This window comes from Terrapene carolina, unplaced genomic scaffold (genome assembly GCF_002925995.2).
Source record: "Terrapene carolina triunguis isolate 2854851 unplaced genomic scaffold, T_m_triunguis-2.0 Scaffold21, whole genome shotgun sequence".
Lineage (NCBI taxonomy): Eukaryota > Metazoa > Chordata > Testudines > Emydidae > Terrapene > Terrapene triunguis.
In genome coordinates, this window is record NW_020664372.1 from 43,262,505 (window position 1) to 43,284,873 (window position 22,369).

Genomic DNA, 22,369 nt, shown 5'->3' on the forward strand with positions numbered 1-22,369 from the left:
ATTGTTTCAAATGCTGTACTAACAATCCAAATATATTACATCTACCATGTTATCTTCATCTACTAATTCTATGATTCCATAAAAAAATCAAGTTTGTCTGTCAACTTTTATTCTTAGCAAACCCATGCTATATATTGCTTACGATTGCATTATCCGCTAGATATTAGTAGTGGGATTTTTTTTTTAATTTGAATTCTTCTTTTGTATCTAAATTAAATTACCAGATATATTATATTAAGTTTCTCCTTTATTAAACTATTGAGAAAAAAATTAAATGCTTCACTTTCAAGAATTTAATATTTTAAAAAGTAAATGTAATTGTGCAATAAATTACTTTACACCTAGAGAGAGATGGCCAACTTCTGATCATCTTGGTAATATACCAACCACCCTCTGTTTCACTGAAGTTACCATTTTAGCACAGGCCCTGCAAATACATAACATTGCAGCCACAGAGGTATGGGAGTAGGGTTTTAGCTTGAGCCTTTGATGAAATGCCACCAATTTCCTCTTAAAGGAGAAACTAAAGAGTATTCTGTCTACAATAATAGTCCCTGTAGTAGCACTATTATAAGCCGTGCTATTTGGGCTGTCACTATAGATACAGTACTATAATGGCTCTCCTTTCTTCATCCCACTCCTACAATGGAATGCTCGTGCCTGACAATCCTGTGGTTGTGACTGTGCCTCCAGTATGTTGCTCCTCAGCTCTTGTCCCACACATTACCTCAGTAACGTCATCTCCCATTGTATGCCGCTCACCCTGGGCTTAGTCCTGCAAGGTACTGAGTACTCTGGCTGCAATCTAGTAAAACATTTAAAAGCTGAATTAACATTAAGCATGCAAGTAGTGCCAGTGAAGAGGACTACTCATATACTTACACTTCAGTAAGGGTTAAATATGTTGCTGGATCAAGGTCAGAGTAGTTAATACCTTGCAGGATCAAACCTCAATGATGCAGACAGAACCTCAACTACAGTTTGAGCTCAGTCCCCAACATGACCAATGAGAAAGTTGTTGCAGGTGGCATAAATCTTCCTCTAGGAACCTGGATTCTATGATGTTCCAGTCCTTTGATGGTCCACATTGCAAAAGAGCAAGGTTTCTGATGTGATATCTAGGACGTTTCATGTAATTTAAGTAGAGTGTCATAAATTTGCAATTTTAGTTAAATAAAATTCCACCTAAGTGGGGATATACACCAGGGGTCGGCAACCTTCGGCACATGGACCATCAGGGTAATCCGTTAGCGGGCTGCGAGATGTTTTGTTTACATTGACTGTCTGCAGGCATGGCCCCACGCAGCTCCCAGTGGCTGCAGGTTTGCTGTTCCCGGCCAAATGGGAGCTGCCGGAAGCGGCGCGGGCTGTGACCTATGCATGACTTGTACTATATATTTCTGACTAAATCGTGGGGAAGGGGAGGCCCAGAGGTGCCGGGGGGGGGGGGGGGGGGGGGCAACCCAGGGGGCGCCGCGGGTGCTGGTGGGGGGGTGTGTCACAGTCCAGGGGACACTGTGGGTGCTTGTGGTGGGATTGGCAGGGCTGGCAGGCTCCCTACCTGGCTCCTCGTGGCTCCCCAGAAGCAACAACATGTCCTTCCCTCAGCTCCTAGTTCTGCGCGCTGCCCCCACCCCAAGCTCCGGCTCCGTAGCTCCCATTGGCCGGCGGAGGCAGTGCGCAGAGCTAGGAGCTGAGGGAGGGACATGTCGCCACTTCCGGGGAGTCCCCCCCCCCAAGGTAAGTGCTGCCCAGAGCCCCCTCCCACACCCAAATTCCTGCTGCTGCTGGGGGGCAGGAGGCAGAGGCCTGAGACTGCCCTAGCAGAGGCCGGTGCAGCTGGTCCAGGGGCTGCACGAGCTGCTCAAGCGGCCCCAGTCCAGCTGCACCAGCCACTACAGAAGTCATGGAGGTCTCAGAAAGTTATGGAATCCGTGTCTTCTGTGACAAACTCGCAGTCTTACATATACCTCATTTCCGATTCAGATAACCAATAACATTGCAAGGATGTCCTAATGGTAACAGGAGATCAGCACCTGGATGAAGAGCAGCTGGCTCCTACTTCACCCAAGAAAGAAAACTGACTTTAATGGGAGCTTCTGGATGATCAGCACACTTTAAAATCAAGCCACTTATTCAGGTGCCTAAATACAGATTTAGCAGCCTAATTTTAGGCAACCATGTTTGAAAATCTTGGTCAAAGTTTATTTGATGCCTGATTAAATTCAAATCCACATAAAGCCCAAATATTCATGGGAAGTGGAGGGATCTTCTCTTAATATTATCTCTGTCAGTTATAGGGCCACAGGTTAGGCAAATAAATGGGAAATGCATCAGTGACTGTGCCATAAATGTGGTGTTAGTTTCACTTTTGTTAATCATTTAGTCTCTGATCCTGCCAGCTGATCTCTGTACTGAAGACACTGGGGCTATGGGCTAACACTGGAGTCTGCCCATATGGATAAGCTTGTAGGAGCAGCACCTTACGTTCTGATTTTATAATTTGATTAATGCTTTGGCACCAGGAAGGAACTGATTCTATTTGTCCCTGCCTTCTTTATTTTTGAAATGTTTGCTTTTAATTTAATTTAATTTTAAAACATCTCCTGTGGGAGAGCTCAGATCTGCTGATGCTTCCATTGCCAGGGTCCTCTTCTATATCTTTCAGAGGACCAGGGCATTTTCTTTGCTTCTGAATTCAGTTATGGATTGTGTGATATTAAGACTGAGAGGGTGGATGTCTGGATTTTCCATCCTTCTCAGATAGTTTGACTCACTCTCAGAGCTGGCATTGCTTTGAGTATGTGCTTCTGCTTTTTGGTCTATCTTTTATTTTTGTTCCATGCAGCAGCATATTTATTATGGTTCTCCATCAGTGATTGACTTCCCCTTTGCCCTGTGGGTGGACCTCTCTTTCAGTTCTGCATTTAAAAATCTTGAATCTGATGAGATCAAGGGAGTAGACACTTGCACCTCGCATGTGGCAGCACTGCAGTTCTCAAAAGATGTTCATTGTCACTGACATTTTGTTATTATAGATTGATAGTAAGTTCTTTGCATCTGCAGCAAGGCACATCAATCTCATCTCTCAGATCACCAATAACTTTCATCAGAATATATGCAGATACTTACAGGTGAGGATTAGCCCCTAGTCCGTGCCAAATGTACTTGGTCTGAGCCACAGGGCCTAGGCTTTTAAAGGACCACGCAGTCAGGTCTTTCTTGTGCTCAGCATACACTTATGACCTCCCTACCTGAAAGCCCCCTTTAAAGATGAATTTGAGGTTCATTTGCTTTTGAATTTCCCTTTGATTTTTTGCAGATCTTGGTGTACAGTGGATTCCGAGGCCCATCAAATCCCAGTCTTGCATGATCTGGTGTGCTCTTGAGTGTGATATACCCCACACTTCCTTGTACACCAACGTATACAAAAATTCAAAGGGGAGATAGTGTCAGGGGCAGGGAGTTGCAGTGGGATACTGGGCCAGGGATGTGGTTGCTTTCATGAGTGAGTTTGAACTGAGAGCCAATGCTCCTTATGTGGCTTCATGCTATGCAGGCCTACGGGGTTCTGTAGAGATTTCTGTGTCCTCTTTCTTGAAAAGCAATTTTGTAATTTACTGTAATCCTTCTTAGTGAGTCAAATCAGTTCTCCCTATGCCTTCCAGAGCAATAGTACTATTGAGTACTAAGAGAGAAAAGGCAAAAAATAGTCCTAATTACTGAGGATAATGCTGTCAAAGGATGAAATTCAGCTCTGTGTAGAGATTCAGAATAATGTCCATGCAACACTTAATTCCCTCTTAATACCTCAAATTCAGGTTTAAGTGAAGCTTAAGTGATACCTATACCTTGTGCTGGCCCTCTGCACAGGGATGAGTTCACCCCCTGTGAAGATCTAAAAATGGGATTATAAAATGCAAAGCACAAATACAAAGCACTCAATATGGGTTGCCGAGGCAAAACCAAAGAAGGAATGAAAACAAAACAGGTTTCAAATATTAAATCACTTTAAAGGCACTTTTCAAAAACAACTCCATGAATCCCAAACAGCCAGCATCAAAATCCAAACCCACTTGTGCAAAGGAGGGAAACAGGGAAAGAAGTGGTCACAGAATACTGAAACAAATAGGACACACTCGAAAATTCTGAAAACACCCTCAGAGGAGGAATTTCACAAGCAAAGCATTTCCAGTGAGTAGGCCCAGCATCAGTGTGATCCAGATTAGATTTTGGGCGGGAGAGTAAAGGCAATAATCTGATCTTAATTATTTTGGTGGGAAAAGGGGCAATAAAAAATTCTGTAAGTGCCTTTGTTCTATATATTATAAAGGGATTTCTATACCAGCAATACCTTCCCTGGCTGTGTTACAATGGCTCTGAGAGCTGTGCAAGGGTAGAGCCACCCAAGCTGGACAGGTTATAGCATTGGCGCTGACTTTCTCTGTTCCCGGGGGGTGCTTGACCCCCACTCTACCTCAGGCCCCCCCCCCCCCACTCCACCCCCCCCCCCGCCCCCCCCCCCACCCCACTTCTTCCTGCCACTGCTCCTCCCCCTCTCACCCAGTGCTTCCTGAACACCGCTGAACAGCTGACCATGGTGGAGGGGAGGTGCTGGGGGGCAGGCAGAGGCGCTGATCCACAGGGCTGCCAGTGGGTGCTGTGTACCCTCTATTTTTTTCCATGAGTGCTCCAGCCCTAGAGCACCCACGGAGTCAGCACCTATGGGTCAAAGGGTAGTGACCAGATGAAAAAGAGTCCACTGGTCCTCCAGGCTGGAGGTTGAGTGATAGCCCAACAACCTGTCCTCGTCAAAAAATTAAGTCTGAAGGTATATCTACACTGCAGCTGGAGTTGTAAGTTCCAGCTTGGGTAGATGTACATGTGCTAGCTTTGGTTGAACTAGTTCACTGAAAATAAATCAGTTTAGCCACAGTGGCTTGGGCTAGTTGCCCAAGTACTTACTTAGGTTCTTGGACAGGATTGTATTTGGGCAGCTAGCCCACGCTATTGCCTGTGCCAACACTATATTTTAGCATATTAGCTCGATCAAAGCTAGCACGTGAATGTCTACCCAACCTACGAATTACATCTCCAGCTGCAGTGTAGACATACTCAGAGAAACACAAAAAGGGAGTTATTCTGACAGCAGCATGATAGACAGGGAAAGCCTTGTTCATGCCCAAAGCAACATCTGACAGTGATGCAAGGATTATCAACAAAAGATCAAATAATAAATTCTCATGAGGGGAAAAACAAACTGGGAGAAAATATTAGTTGCTTAATTAACTGCCACAACAGCCTACATTTTTATAATAAAGCAAGAAACCCCACATTAAAAACACTCCATTACATTAGCATAGCATCAGTTATAACCGGTTTAGAATAGAGATCAGCCAAAAATCAAAATCTTGAATGTGAACCCTTCTGAATTTTTGAGATGGGAGGTGACTCATGATGGAATGCTAGAGGCTGAACTTGCCTGAACAGGTTTGGCTCTGCGTCAGATCCAAAATCTGAAGGTACTTCAGATGGATTCTGATCTGCACACCACATTCTCAGCCTATAGTTTTGAATTCATAATACTTTTCTTTTCCCTACATACCTCCTGGAATCTGAGGATTACAAAACACTTTTAAAATATTATCTGCGCAAGCCACACAAGATTCCTGTGTGGTTGTTGAGTATTATAACCACTTTACAGATAGAAAACTGAGTTACAAAAAAGTTAAGTCCACAACAGATCAGTGACAGAGCTGGAATTATAATGCAAGAGTTCTGACTCCCATTGTCACACTGATCATGTCCTTTGTACAAAATCCTTTTAAAATATTTTAGCATATAAAAAAAGACAACAGATGAGGAGGAATTGCTTCCGAAAAAAGACTACTATCTATAATGCTAGAAATCTTGCCAGATTTACATCCTGTACCTTGTGAAATCTAGCTTGTTATTACACTTGGCTGTCTGTTGCTATCCTCAACACTAGATATATGCAAGGTTGTGTTACTCGCTGCAGCTGTAATATAAAATAATTTATTTATATTATAACATTCTGTTTTCTTGTTATACATCATGTATTTGAAAACCATCATTTTCTGTACTAAGACACTTCAAAAATACATATAATAGAGAAATTTCTTTAATGTCAGCAATACTACAAATTATTCATGAGAGATTTTAGAATTGTGCCTGCAACTTTGCATTGCCAAATTTTCACGTTCAAGTTTTTATATGTTCAGAAACTAGGAATTGCTTGTGAAAATTACACTTGCAAACACAAAATGTGGGTAAAAATAATTCTGGGTGCAAAACTGCAGGCACAATTTCAGCGGCAGTTTTTGACAACTTGGGTTATAATGCTACTATGTTATTGTTGCTGACCATGCTTTTGCCCTAGAGGGAAAAAAATACCAGGGACAGATATAAAAGCAGGTGCAAGAATCGGATCTAAGTCTTTTGCAGGGTACAGCCCTGTGAATCACACTATGTAGCGTAGAGCAAAACCTCTTGTGTAAACAGCATTTAGGACTGGTGCTAGCTTTTTGCGCACCCTAAGAAGTCTGGTGATGTGGCATTCCCTAGTGTACCAGTTTGCTTTGCTTAACTGTGGGCAGCAATTCTTATCCATTGCAAGCATTAGTCTGAGCTCTTATATATCTTCTACTACCACTGACCATTGGCGGGCAGGAAAAACAAGCATGGAGCCTTATCACACCCTCACCATCCCACCTCCCTCAGCTCTGTCACTCACGCTCACTCCTCTCCCCCAGGTCTGTTATTAACCCCCACCCCCCGCACCTTGCTTTGTTGTTCAGTCCTTACCTCCTTGGGACTGTGTCCCTGACACATAGGGCATGCCCTGACTTTATGTCTTCTGCCATAGAAGGTCTGCAGAGTTGCCTCTGATTGTCCCTTACCCCCAGGGTTTCTTCACTTTCTAGATGAAGTTCTGAGGATACCCATATTTCCCTCAACTTTTAATCCTTCCCATTCTTGAGTCCCTCATACTAAGGACACCATTTTTTTTTGGCTGCATAGGAGTGACTAGTCAAGACTCCAGTGCTCTGAATCAGCACTCAGCTGCTGCTGAATAATGAAAGATACTCCCTGCCTCTTAGAGAGTAGCAGGGCTATAATGCTCTCAACCCTTGTAGAATCAGGGAGCTAGAGAATTGAGGCCAGAATCTGCACTCACATAAACTTGAAGTAACTAAGGGTTTGTCTACATTACAAAATTAGGTTGACATAATTTAGGTTAGGGTGACCAGATAGCAAGTGTGAAAAATTGGAACAGGGATGTGGGGGGCGGGGAGGGGGAGGGAATAGGTCCCTATATAAGACAAAGCCCTGAATATTGGGACATCTGGTCACCCTAATTTAGGTCAACCTACAGCCACTGCAGTAATTCAATTTGCTGTTGGTGTCCACACTACCGTCCTTCTGCTAATGGTGTGTGTCCTCACCAGGAGCACTTGCACTCTCTGAAGTGGGGCATTGTGAGGCACTGACAGCTGAGTGGGGCTCACAGCTGGAGCCATCCACCCAGAGGTGACAGCTGGAGCAATGAGCCCCTTGTGGGTTCACAGAGCCTGCAGGCACTGAAATTGACATTCTTATCAATTTCGCAGCTGCCTGGGGCTCAGAGCAGCAGGGGGACTCACAGCTGGAGCTGTGAAATTGACAAGAATGTCAATTTCACTGGGAGTAGTCTCCATGTTGTGAAATTGAGCCCATCACTGAGCTCACAGCTGGGGCTGTCTCCCTGGGATGGGGGCTCCAGCTCTAAACCAGACACCTGGCTGAAAGCTGGGGTGGGGGAAGCTGTGAGTCCAGAGCTGGGCTTAATTTCACAGCAGGGAGCCTACCAGCAGTGAAATTGACATTGTCAATTTCATGGCTTCAGCGGTGAGCCTGGCAGCCAAAGTAGTAAGTAGTGCAGTGTCTACATAGACATTGCGTCACCCTGACTACACTAAGGGTATGTCTTCACTACCAACATTAAAGTGCTGCCACGGCAGCACTTTAACATGGCGCTGTAGTCGCAGCACCAGCGACAACAGCAGAGCTCTCCCAGCGCTGTAAAAAAAACCCCACCCCACAAGGGAAGTAGCTACCAGTGCTAGGAGTGTTGTTCCCAGCGCTGGTGCACTGTCTACACGGCCACTTTACAGCGCTGAAACTTGCATCGCTCGGGGGGTTCACACCCCTGAGTGAGAAAGTTTCAGCGCTGTAAAGTGGCCGTGTAGACAAGGCCGGACATAAGCTCTACACCTCTTCTGGAGATGGACTTATGTCGGTGTAGCAAGCCACTTACTTCGGGGGAAGTAAGACACTAGTGTAGACACTTACATAATTCGGTCAATGTAAGCTGCCTTACTTGGGCCTAACTCTGGGGCTATAGCCTCTGTACTGGTATAAGGATATTAGTTAGGGTTGTGATTTTTTTTACCAATATAATTACATCATTACAACCTCTAGTGTGTACACAGTTATACCAGAATAAAGATGCCTTATACCAAGATAGATTATTCCTCTTCCCATGTGGTTGACACTGGGGGGCGGGGTGGGTATAGGTAAAGTGGTACAATTTTTGTCTGTAGACAAGTCCTTAATTAAAGTCAGGGGAATGACATCAGATTTACATAGAAGTAAATGAGTCACAACCTGGCCCATGGCCTGAAAGTTGAGCCTGTGGTTTCTGCAGAGCACTGCCCCTAGGTAACTGGGCTGGCCATGAATATGCTTTCCTGTTATAGCAACAGCAACAAGAGCAATTTGCCAATCAATTGTGTCCTTATTGTCATAATAAAAGAATACTGACTCATACCTCTGCTAGTTTGTGTTGGTGTTGCTGCAGTATTGTGAAGGATCAGGAGCCAGTGTGAAGCGGACAGCGAGGAGGGTTTGACATTTCTGATCCTCATGCAACAAAACAAACAAACAAAAAAAATTGCTTTGACCTTTTCCTCAAGTACATTAGACATTGTTATGAAGGTTAGCGTTACATTTGCACTTAATGATGGAATTTGTTCTCTTTAATGCTGTCTTAGAGGAAAAGAAAGGCCCAAAGTAGTTTCTTTGGAGATAATTTTTTTTATTGTGTTTGTCTAGTGCAGTGGAATTCTCCCATTTAACTTTAAGGACTACAATGTTGAGAGATCTTAGCATAGAATAATAGCTGACATTTAAAGGTAACAACATTATTTTATCATCATCATGACTCACTTTACTTCAGTTCCACATTTACTCCTACTCTGTGGAGTATGTTGATGGAAAGGAAACTTGTTTTGTTTCATAGAAATGAAATATTAATTTGAGCATGTTTACAACTGTAACAAAATGTTGACATTTGGGGCAAAATTCCCTTACCTAGTCTGTGGCTTGAACCTCTGAAGAGTGGGCAGCAGAAGAAAATTTTGGTGTACATTAATGCCTCAGCAGTTGTCTGAATACCTTTATAAGAGTATAAAATGAATTTAAGTAATAATAGAAAGAGGATTTAAGGCAAAGTTATATCTCTTTGTTTAAATTCCACCAAAATGGATGACAAATACACTTGTAGACACCTCATTATTGTGCTCTTGTCACAGATTATCTTCTCCCCCTGTACAAATTATTCCTGTTAGGAGCATCTGTGTATATGGCTGTATGTGCATATAGCTATGGCAGGACAAGGAATGTGCATGCACAAATTTAGAGCCCCAGTCCTTGTTCTATGGCTTTTCCATGGGTTTGTGGGAGCCAGAATTGGTATGGAAAACTTCCACCCCATTTCCCTTCTCTGGCTGTGGGTTTTATGGAGCATAATTAAGCACACCAGGCAGTCAACATCTGGCTCTTTAATCTGGAACAATGGACCAAATTTATCCCTGGAATAAAAAAAAATAAAAAATGGATGCAATTCCCACTGACTTCAATGCTGGGGCATAGACCTCTTTTAAGTTTGTTCTTCCCCCAGTAAAATCCATTTTACCGCCCTCCCAAAGGGCCTAATCAAATTCTCATATTACTTCCAGTGTGGAGATAACCTTCTGCATGGATCTCTGATATGCTCTGTGTGTGTATATGTGTACGTGCAGGAGAGTCAGTCACTTCTGCCCCATCATTCTTCCCCTTTCTATCCCCCACCAGATGTGTAGAGACCCCTTCACAAGTGCATGGAACTATGACCTGAGAAGGAGTGAAATGGGATTGAAAGTCAGTCTGTTTGGAGACCAGCAGAAAGGTTATATAAGGTTAATCCATCGCAAGGCTGCATTACATTTTATGTGACTGTCTCCATGCTGGGGTGAATTCCTTGGAAAGGTGTGTCTCAGAGGCAGCAGCAGCAAGAGACAGTCAGTGCAACACAGCTCTAAAGAGCCATGCTGTCAGGGAGCCCAGGATGGGAGCAGGGAACCTGGCATAGATGGAATACAACTCATATAACACATGCTTTTTGTTTAGTCAGTCTCCAAAGGGACTACAGCAGGTACTAAGTGTTTGCAGGATCAAGCTTTTAATCTGGAGTTGCCCCAAAGTATTTTGAAGGGAGAGAGCTAGCAAAAATATTTTATTTTCAATTATTATATTGTGAAAGAAATAATAATTATTATTTAAGAGACTGCTATAACCTCACAGTAGCCTCAGGGCCCACTGTTGCCAATGCTCATGATTTGTTTGTGGTTCTCCTGACAGATGCAGTTTTTCTTAAAGCTCCAGCTCCTGGGGTCATGTGATTACACAAGAATCTCAGCTTTTATTTAATAAAAAAAGTGTTTCTAGCTATCATGTTTGTGGAAAAAGCCTTAAAATGAGACCCCTGGAAGCTCAAAAATTAGAAAGCAAATAACACAACACAAAATGTATTGTTTTAAAAACTTGTGGGTTTTCTTTAAGGCAATCTCATGATTTTAGGGGGCCTGAATTGTGATTTTTGAATGTCTAGAGCTGGCAATACTAGCTCCTCTGAAGAGGCATCAATGGGAGTTATGGGTACACAGTAATTTTTGGGAGAGGCTCAGCACCAGTAGGATTAGGCCTTCTATGAGCTGGCAAATCTGCCAGCTCTTGCAACACTTACACACATTGGTATCAATGGGACTAGTCAAACGAACAAAGTTACTTATATGTATAAGTGTATGCAAAATCAGTCCCTTTGAACAAAAGATTCTAAAGCCCTCCAAAGACTTAGATTGATGCTTTACTTTATTACCATGAGTAGTCCTATTGATTTCGGGGTAGTAAAGTTAAGCACATGTGTAAGTCTTTGTAAAACAGGGCCTAAAAGACTAGTCTTACACTCCTTACCTTACTCATATGAGTAATCTTTTGTGTGATCTTGCATTAGGCCTCAGCAAGGGTTGCAGAGTTAGGCATTATATGAAAACAGTGACATTTAAAAAAAAATTTGTTTAATTTTTGAACCATACAATTGTCTAATGACTTCACTCGGAGTTTAGGGTGTACAAGGAATGCAAGATCACATCCTGTAAGCATAAAATATACAAATATACCTTAATTATTGCCAGGTTTTTTTCTTTCTTTAGTCAATAAAATTGCTTCTGTGCCTTGATTTTCCAGGCATCAAACATTATTAAAACAAAAAACAAATGCAGATTCTTATTTTTATTATACAGTATATTCAGCTTTATTTAATTAACTTGCCATGCTTTTTTTTTAGTAAGCACTTTCTCTGGCTATGACAAATTACCTCTTTCAGATCAGATTATTTATTAAATGGATACCATGAATCCCAAATCCCTTAATGGTTAAGAATAAAGCACACTGCAAATGGGATTAATATTTAAAATCTTTTTCTTAATTTTATTTATGATTTTAAAAAAATTAAACATTTTACAGAATTTACAGGACACTGCAATTAGTTTTACTAAGCTAATTACCATTTTTTCTTCAGATACAGTAAATCTAAGTTTTCAGAGCACTAAAGAGATTTAGGGTATTATTGAGATTAGTTTAAAAGGTTTATTCATATTTTAAAGAATGTAATGATCCACTTTTGAAGTAAATGGATAATGATGACTGCACACTCCCTGCCCTTGGCACTTTATGGTAATTATTAATGTTATTCTTTGTATTGACATAGCACCCAGGAGACCTAGTCGTGGACCCCATTGTGCTAGGCCCTGTACATACACAGATCAAAAAGTTGATCCTTGACCCAATCTGAGTTGCAGTCTAAGTACAAGACAAGAGACAACAAACAGGGAGTACCAGAAAACATTGGTCAGCATGATAGGAAGTGGGTTCAGCACACTAGCAGGCTAACCATTGTCAAGTTTTTTGTAGGCATTACAGCTAAGGAGAATTTTAAGGAGGGATTTGAAGGTGGATAATGAACTAGTTTTGCAGATGTTTAGGGAAACTTCTCCCAAGCATGAGGAGCAGCATGGGAGAAAGCATGGAGGTGCTTGTTTGAAAATTTAACAAGTAGATGATGGAGGCTGGCATCATGGGCCAATTAGAGAGTTGACATCTTGATAGCAATTGAGGGATGATATGTAGGGTGGGGCTTGACCATGAAAGGCCTTGAAAGTAAATGCAGATGGCTTATGTTTGATGCAACAAAAAAGGGGGAGCAAGTGAAAGGATGCAAAGAGGGGGGTGACATGGTCAAAGCAATGGACTAGGAAAATGATCTTTGCAACACAATTCTGAATGGATATCAGTGGGGCAAGACTGCATTTGTCAAGGCCAGAGAAAAGGATGTTGCAATAATTGAGACACAAGTTAATGAAAGCTTGGATGAGAGATTTAGCTGTGTGGATGGATGGGAAAAGCCATGTCTTAGAGATGTTATGCAGAAAGATTTGGTGAGATTTAGATATAGCCTGGATGTGAGGACCTAGAAAGAGGTCTGAGAGTTGAAGATGAGGCCCAGATCTCAGGCCTGAGAGACAGGTAGAATGATGGTGCTGTCCACAGTGATGAAGAATGGAGGTAGAAGGAAGGGTTTTGGGGGAGGTTTAGGAGCTCTGTTTTAGCTATGTTGAGTTTGAGCTGAAGGAAGTGGTGTCAGAGATAAATAACATTGGACAGTCTCAAAGTATTTTGTTTCACATTATTTCTTGGGGCAGATATACAACAGTCTTTCCAAGATCTTAACTTTAAAGGCTCAATCCAGCACGTTTTAAGTCAATGAGAATTTTGCCATTGAATTGTACAGGAGCAGGATCAGACCTTAAGTGCTTAATTGTTACCAAAACATCATAAATTGTGATCCAAAGACCACTGAAGTCGATGAGAAATTGTCATTTATCTCAGTAGATTTTGGATTAGACCCATACTGCATAAATCATAGTCTCTAAATACTATTTTATGTGCCTATAGTATAAGGGAAGCTATTTTAAACATTGTCATGGAGACTTCAAGTCACATATATCCTGTTCTTGTTAATGAATGGGTGCCCTTACAGATATGCCTATATTTTGTACATTCATGACTACAAGAGGACCATACGCATCATCCTGTGAAGAATTTGCATGGGAAATTATTCACAGCACATAACCAGCTGTCGTTTAGTTATATTTACAGAGAAAAAACAAAGTAGGAATCTAAAAATAAAACTCAGTGTTCAGAGCCTCATGTTACCGCTGCTGCCTTCTTGTGCTGCAGCCTGGCCACATCTGACAGCTGATTAGTTAGGACACTTTTGCTTTTCACAGCCTAAGAGAAAGTCCATAGGAAACGAAAGGATGCTAATGAAAGAGATCACCATGCATTATTACAGTGGGAAACAAACAGGAGACCTGAATATGAAACACAGACTCCTGGATAATGCAACTGTCCTGGAATTGTGCCAATCAGTCTGTTAACCCATTTGAACAGTGGGAGTAAGTAACCATTGGAACAATTTAGCAAGGGTTGTGGTTAGAGCTGTTTCAAAAAATTCCTCTGAAATAATTTTTTTGGTCAGAACTTGCCAATTTGTGGAAATCAAATTGTTTTGCAGATATGGTACGATCTGACAGAACACAGGCAGGCCATTCAAAACCTGTAAGTTTTCCTCATAGCTTGGCCACTTGGCAGCCCACATAGTAGGCTGATGGGGAGCCCAGGTTTCCAGGAGCCAAAGTCTCAGAGCAGACCACCTGGCGGACTGCCTCTGAGTCGGGGACCTCAGGACTTCCAAGGTCCCTGGCTCCAGGATAGTCAAACAGGAAGACAGCTCCAGAGCTGGTATTCCATTCCCTTTTGCAGAGAATTTTTAAAAAATTTAGATTTCATTCTGAATTGGAACAAAACGTAATGGGAAATACCAAAATCCTCCATTAAATGGAATGACAGGTACCTTTCTCTGCACAGCTCTAGTTGTGGTGGATTTGCCATCACTGGAAATTTTTAAGTCAAGATGGGATGTTTTGCTAAAAGATATGCTCTAATTCAAGCACAGCTACTGGACTTGAAACAGGAATTAATTCAGGGAAGTCCTATGGCCTGTGTTATACAGGAGGTCAGACTAGATTATCACAATGGTCTATTCTGGCCTTTAAAAAAAAATAACCTCTGAATCTTTGTATTCTGCTACACGATACCATCATATATTCTGTCCCTTTCTTTCTCCATATAGATCTATATCTCTTTGTTCCATGCCAGCCTCTTATGCTTGGAAGCACCTTTCTTCCTTCAACTCCTTTGCAAGTCCCTCTTTTACTGTGATGCCCATTAAAAAAAAATTGGTTGATACTTTATATCTAATTGGAGTGGCAGTGGGGAAAGTCAATGCTTATACAAATAAAACAGCAAATGTATAAAACAATATAGATCTTGTTTCCTTCTCCCCCAAGCTCTGTACATTGCTTGTTTTCTTAGATTCTATTCTCAGTGGGGCAGGGACAATGTTTACCTTTTTTTTGTAGATCACCTATCACACAGCCCCTTGGCTCTACCAGAATATATATTTGAAAAATAATATGCACACCCAGCCCTGCAGGCTGAGGTTGGTTATATCATATATTGTGTCACCACTGCATTGCTAGATGGCTTCTTCTTAAGGTTTGGCAAAAATAGCTGGAGAATAAATTTACTGATTTCTAAGGCTGGAGTATTCAGCTTCCAACTTTAAATACATGCTGGATCTCGGTTTTATGATCTGCAGTGTAAAGCCTGTTTGCAGTTTCAATAAACAATATGCCTTTGCTGATGACATGGACTAATCCATAAATGCTGGATCTTGAAACAGCATTGGATTAAAGTACCCCCAATAAAGGCATCATCCTGCACCCACTGAAGACAATAGAAGTTTTGCCATTGATGCCATGGGAGAAAGACTGAGGTCTACAGATATGGAGGCAGTGTAATCTAGGGGAATGATCATGAGGCTACAAATCAGGAATGTCTGAGTTGTAATCCTAGCCCGCTGATAACTTGCTCTGTGGCCTCATACAAGTCTCTTGATTTCTGTTAAACATGCTAGCACCTACCTCACAATATTGTGAGGGTTAACTGATGTTTGTACAGGGCTTTGAAAAGGTTTGGTGCTAAGTATTAGAGTCCTATTCTCCTGTCCCTGATGCTGCCTTAACATATGACTTTGCAAGCTAAGCAAATGTATCGTGTAAGTGCCACAAAAAAGGCACAATTATCCTAACAGCTGATGTCAGATTGCTGGGGTGGGCCCTGCAGATTGGCCTCTGTGTTGGCAGTTTCACAGCACCTGCCAACCACTGTAATATCTTCCTTGTTGGGAAGGATGACGTTGATCAATCTTGGATCCAATCAGAGTCACGGATTGGCTGGCCTGGAGTGGGATGCCACTCCTAAAAGGCAAATAGTATGTAAGAACAGACATACTGGGTCAGACCAATGGTCCATCTAGCCCAGTATCCTGTCTTTCGACAGGGCCAATGCCAGGTGTCCCAGAGGGAATGAACAGAACAGGTTGTCCACTCCCAGCTTCTGGAAGTCAGAGGCTTAGGACACCCAGAGCATGGTGCAGCATCCCTGACAATCTTGGCTAATAGTCATTAATGGACCAATCCTCCATGAAGCATCCCCCTTTTTGTTCCACCCTGCTGCTTCCAATCTCCCTCCCACATTACTGTATAAAGATATCTTAGCTAAATTACAATATAACTTTACTATCTTTTAATTTGCTCTCCCCAGTATGTTCAAATATGCAGTTATGCATTTTTCTTTGTTTTTTGGTTGGTTGTTCTGACAGATATTCACTTCTGAGCAGCAGCATGGATCACTTTGAATGGGTATGAATTTTAAGAACAAGCAGATGTTAGATATGTGGTTAATTTCATTTCTTGTTTCACAGTGCTTCATCTTTGGACATTTTGTCTTGGGGTTAGATCAATATCCCAGCCAGGGTTAAAAATCAATGGGCTATTGGCAATTTGTTCTCCCAACCCCGCAGTGACTGGGAAATGGGAAAGATGCCTTGTTACATGCAATTCAATCAAGTTGCTGCCATTTAGCCATTTTCTATAGCTGTTTGTATCTGCCCTCATTGGTTCCTGGCCTCAGCAATGGTATTCCTTTCAAAAATGAAATATATTTCAGAGGCCTTTCCATTCACAAGATTGAGACTACGCATCCTAGAAAATGTTGGGCATTGAACAAAAGGGAGTGGAATTGCTCAAAACAAGCTAATTAAGGGTGTAGAGCCACCAATCCCTACCTTTAAAAAGGTAAGCAAACAAACATATGCAAAACATGAAACATGGGAGGCTTGGTCTATATTAGGAAATTAGGTTGGTATAACTACATTGCTCGGGGGGGTGTGAAAAATCCATACCCCTGGATGGCACAGTTAGACTGACCTAACCACTGATGTAGACAGTGCTAGGTTGACAGGAAAATTCTCTGCCTCTCAAGGAGGTGGATTATGTATGTCAATGGGAGAAGCCCTCCCACTGAAGTGCTACAGCTGTGCCTCTGCAGAGTTTTAAGTGTAGAGAAGCCCTAAGTCAAAAGGAGTCATTTACACTTCTTATACCTGATACATCACATCATAGGAATACACACAACCTAACCCTGGCATCTATTTACAGCATTTTCAGAAATGAACATGCCATTGATTAGTATTTCAGGGAATGCACTGTCAGTAGCTTGCATTGGCAATACTCACTTAGACTCTTCATTCCCTAGTGATACTTCTGGAAAAAAGAATGACATCATTCTTTGGTTTACTGCTAGGTAGTGGAATGAGCATAGCAACGGAAAAAAGCAAAAGGGACACTGACAAGTAGTGTAAGCCCCAAATTTGACCTAGCTTAAAATAATTATATTATTGAGAAATTCCTCTAGAATAGACCCACTAATGTGCTCCTTAAAACCACTGAAAGTTTTGCCTAGGTAGAAGTAAGGAGTGCAGGACTGAGCCTAGTATCTACTTTAAAAAAATCCATTATTCTGTTCTAAACTGAAACAAACAACACACACACAAAAGCAATAGCCAGTGTTTTGAGCTCTTTTTCACTGGCTATATTGGCTTTACTAAGGTTAGCTCTCAATTTATTCTCAAACCTGTGTAGATTCATGCTGTCTTTACTGAAAATGTTGGCACACAGACATGAGGAGAAAACAACAGAGACATGAAACAGGGGGAAAAAAACAGTGTTTTCCCAATTAGAAAATATTTGTTTTCTAACTTCTACAATGTTATAAACAAAGGGTAATGAAAATATATAATTGTAGTTAATGTCCTTTTGATATACAATTTATCATGTGTTTGGATGTTTCAAAAAGTTTGTAATATTCACTTCTTTCAATGTGTCATAAATGTAGGAAGGAATAAATAAATAATACCAATAATGATTTGCAATTCCCTAGCACATTCCATCTGAGGATCTCAAAGTGCTTTGCAAATATTAATGGGTTAAACATGACAACACCCTGTTAAGCGGGTAAACACTGTTCCAATTTTACTGAGGGGAAAACTGAGATATAAAGAAGTTAAGATTTGCTCAAAAAGTCAAAATCGATTCCACACTATGTTCCAGGTATAGGCCAATTTCACTTAATAGTGATATCAAAATATTAGCAAAAGTTCTGGTGGTGAGATTGGAGAAGGTTTTCTATTCTATCATGCTCCCAATTCAAGTTGGGTTTATCAGAGCCATGATGGACTCTGACAACCTTTGACTTCTTATTGATATTATAGCAGTGAAATATGACTCCAAACCACAAGCCATATTAGCCTTGGATGCAGAAAGGATTTCATAGAGTGGGTTGGAGGTATGTTTTGTACCTTACAAAAATTTGGACCTATATTTATTTCCTAGATCCAACTGTTATATTCTTACCCAACTTCTTGAATCACAACGTGACCTTGGATACCCTCAGCCTCTTCCATGGAACTTGGCAGGGGTGCCTGAAGTCTCATTACTTTTTGATTTGGCTCCTGAGCCCCTGGCAATAGCTATATAGGCTCATCCAGATATCTGAGGCACACAGATCAATTTATGCCCCATGGAATCAATGTTATAGGCAAACAATGCACTTTTGTACATATCCAGACCAGAAACTACTATTCCAGCCCTCCAATCACTAATTCAAACATCCAGTGCAATATCTGGTTACAAAATAAAATGGGAAAAATCAGAACTATTGGAAATCTACCAGTTGTCATGTAGTGGGTCTTTTTCTCAATGGAATTGCCATCGGCAAATAGGTATAAAAGTACCAAATATCTTAATGAATTAGTGAAGATAAAGTTAGATCCAGTACTATCAAATAACTAGTGATACAAATAGGTGGCATCCTCGCTCCCTGAGCCTGTGGGGAAGGGTTAATACAATAAAAATGAATATTCTGCCTAGGCTCCTCTATTCTAAGCAGCCTAACTGTATAAATCCCGCCATCTTATTTTAGAAAAAATAACATTATTAGAGCTTTTCTGTGGAGTCCAGGTCAACACTCACAGCTATCACTTAAAAAAATCCAGTTCCTTATAGCTAAGCAGGGGTGGGTGGGTGCGGGATTTGGTCTCCCAGACCTACAAAATTACTATTATGCTTCTATCATGTCACAGATGTCAAATGGGTTGCAGTATTGGTTAAGTGCTACCACTCATACTCACCTGGGTGAAAACTGAATGGGAATTTGTGATTGAGTTGTCTTGGGGATTAGCTCTTTCAGCCAGCGTGCCCTCTCTTGGTGGTGCTTCTCCTACACCTTCTCCTCCTGCAGACCTGCCTCAGTCCAGGAACTGTAGCATCCACTTCATAATTCAGCCCTCTGGCCACATCACCATCTGTATTTTCCCCCTTCCGGCTATGGCTACACTAGAGAGCTTACACAGCAGCAGAGATGCAGCTGCACCACTGTAAGCTTTCTAGTGTAGCTGCTCTAAATTGACAGGAGAAAGCTCTCCTGTCATCTTAATTAATCCACCCCCAATGAGCTATGTCCATGAGAGAAGCTCTCCCACCAACATGTTGCTACCCACCCCAGCGCCTATGTCAGTGTAACTTATGTCGCTCAGGTGGCTGGCTTATTCACACCCCTGAGCAACATAAGTTACACTGACATAAGTGGTAGTGTAGACATAGCCAAAGGAGGGTTACAGATTGTTGTAATGAGACATAAAACCAGTGTCTTTACTGAGTCCATCATTTCTAGTGTTTAGCAAAGTTATGAATTTAAGCTCCCAACTCTGTGAAGTCCGCTCTACTCTGCACTGGTTAGGCCTCAACTGGAGTATTGTGTCCAGTTCTGGGCACCGCATTTCAAGAAAGATGTGGAGAAATTGGAGAGGGTCCAGAGAAGAGCAACAAGGATGTTTAAAGGCTAGAGAACATGACCTATGAAGGAAGGCTGAAAGAATTGGGTTTGTTTAGTTTGAAAAAGAGAAGACTGAGAGGGGACATGATAGCAGTTTTCAGGTATCTAAAAGGATGTCATAAGGAGGAGGGAGAAAACTTGTTCATCTTAGGGTACGTCTACATTACCCACCGGATCGGCGGGTAGTGATCAATCTATCGGGGATCGATTTATCGCGTCTAGTGTAGGATAAACCGATCCCCGATCGCTCTGCTGTCGACTCCGGAACTCCACCACGGCGAGAGGTGGAAGCGGCGTCAACGGGGGAGCAGCGGCTGTCGATCCCGCACCGCAAGGACGCGAAGTAAGTGATTCTAAGTCGATCTAAGATACATCGACTTCAGCTACGCTATTCTTGTAGCTGAAGTTGCATATCTTAGATCGATTCCCCCTCCCCCCCCCTGCAGTGTAGACCAGGCCTTAGACTCTAAGGATAGAACAAGAAGCAATGGGCTTAAACTGCAGCAAGGGAGGTTTAGGTTGGACATTAGGAAAAAATTATGAATTTAAACCAAACCTGCAAAGTAACAGTGGAAAGTAAAAAACCAAAACCAACCAAACAAGCATAATGTTTTCAAAACCTTAAAAGGCAAAAAACTTTTATTATTGTGGTTTGCTGAATCTTTTTTGTCTTGTTGTAGAACAGGATACATTTTTTGTGTTTATAGCAGAGTGTACTGATTTCACTTCAGCTATTCATCACCCACCAAAAATTATAATTGCCTTATATAATCGTATTCAATGAATATTCAAATAAGAAAGTAAAAATATAGCCTGAAATTAAACTTCTAACACAAAACAATGCTGTAGAAGATGAGGATGTATCATACTTCAGGTATTAAATGGAAGACACCAGACAAACAGTGAATCCTGGTGTGAAAAAGTAGAATAAAGTTGTTAAAAAGTAATAGAATAATGAATTTAAACAAAGCTTATTACAGCCTTCAGTCTGTACTGGTAACTGCTGGGAATTAGAGTCCTGAGGCAGATCACTGATTGGAAGGGTGCTACAAGACACTCTTCTAGTTAGTGATACAGGGAAGGAGGATTTAGTTTAATTTATTTTAATTTTTAATCTCAGATATTAACAATGAAACTTCATAATGCCAATTTAAAATGTCAGCATTTACCATTTCAGTGCTGATCATTTTAGCAGACACATCCAGGTTCTCTGCTGTTGTTGGATTTATGCCAGCTATTGAGGCAGAGAACAAGGGGCTAATTGCTCTCAAGACCTGCTAGAGAAGGTGTGAGGAATTAATACCCCACCCCAAATTTAAAGTGACCTTCACTTCTATCAAAGATCCTAATTCAGGAAAGCAATGAAGCACATGTTTAAGTCCATCCCTATTCAAGAAAGCACTTAAGCTTTAAGTTAAGCACATGTTTAAGTGCCCTTCATGAATATAGGGATACTTCACTGAAATCAGGAGAATGGGGGAGGGAAAATGGAAGTGTCTCTCTTCCCATTACCAAATACTTAACTACTTTTGGGTTTCAAATCCCACCAAAACTGACTTGTAGATCTTCTTGCTGCCAAAGCGCCAGCTGTTCCCTACCTAGCTGCCAAAACCTCCATTTTTCCCCTACTAGCTTCTGTGAGACAGTTATGCATTTTCAATATGAAAATCTGCAGCACATTGAAATTCTGGGGGCAGAGTAAAACACAATAAGGTTAATATCAAAATAAACAAACACCACAGGATACTATAATGATTGTGCTAGACCAATGGCATAGGGGCAGTAAAGCATAATTCTATAGTCCCTGGTGCAAAATTCAGGTCGAATGCACTGACTGGAGTGTGGATTGGGACTTAATTATGTCTTGCCCTGGTTGAATAGCTGGATTTATTTAATTCTAAATTAGTAGATCATTCAATTTATTGTGTTTAATGAATGTTAGTCTTGTTAGTCTATGGTTTCCAAGTTATTGGTAATATTTGTTTAAAAAACATTTTTTGGCCAGGTTATAGTCCTGCTTGTTCCCTTTCTACATGTGATGCCCAAAATTGGAAAGTGTGTTGTTGTTGTGAAGGTATGTACTGTTTCTTTAAATCTGTAATGGAAAGTTGGTGGGGGGAGGAAGTCAGGGAAGGTTCTAGGCAGAATTTTATAGTGAAGTAGAGAGACAGAATGAGAAACAGCCAGGGTAGCTTGTTGTTATTATAATAGAGTTCCTTGCTCAGTGTTAGAAGAAAGCAATTCTTTCTATGATTCTTTACCATTGTCACATGAAAGTAATGTCATAAACACAAAGACATTTAATCATCACAGGTGTCCCAGTCATTGTGGGCTGGCATGAAAATGTGTTTGTTTTAATCAAAGTTGGCTAAATCTAGACTTGTGATGAGTCATCCCTAAGCCTGATGAATCATCTGAGATAATTACCTGTGAGTCCTAAGGGTTCATAGAATAGGCATTGTATAGACATGTTTCTAGAATGGCAGGGTTGGAAGGGACCTCAGGAGGTCATCTAGTCCAACCCCCTGCTCAAAGTAGGACCAATCCCCAGACAGATATTTGCTGCACATCCCTAAATGGCCCCCTTAAGGATTGAACTCACAACCCTGGGTTGAGCAGGCCAATGCTCAAA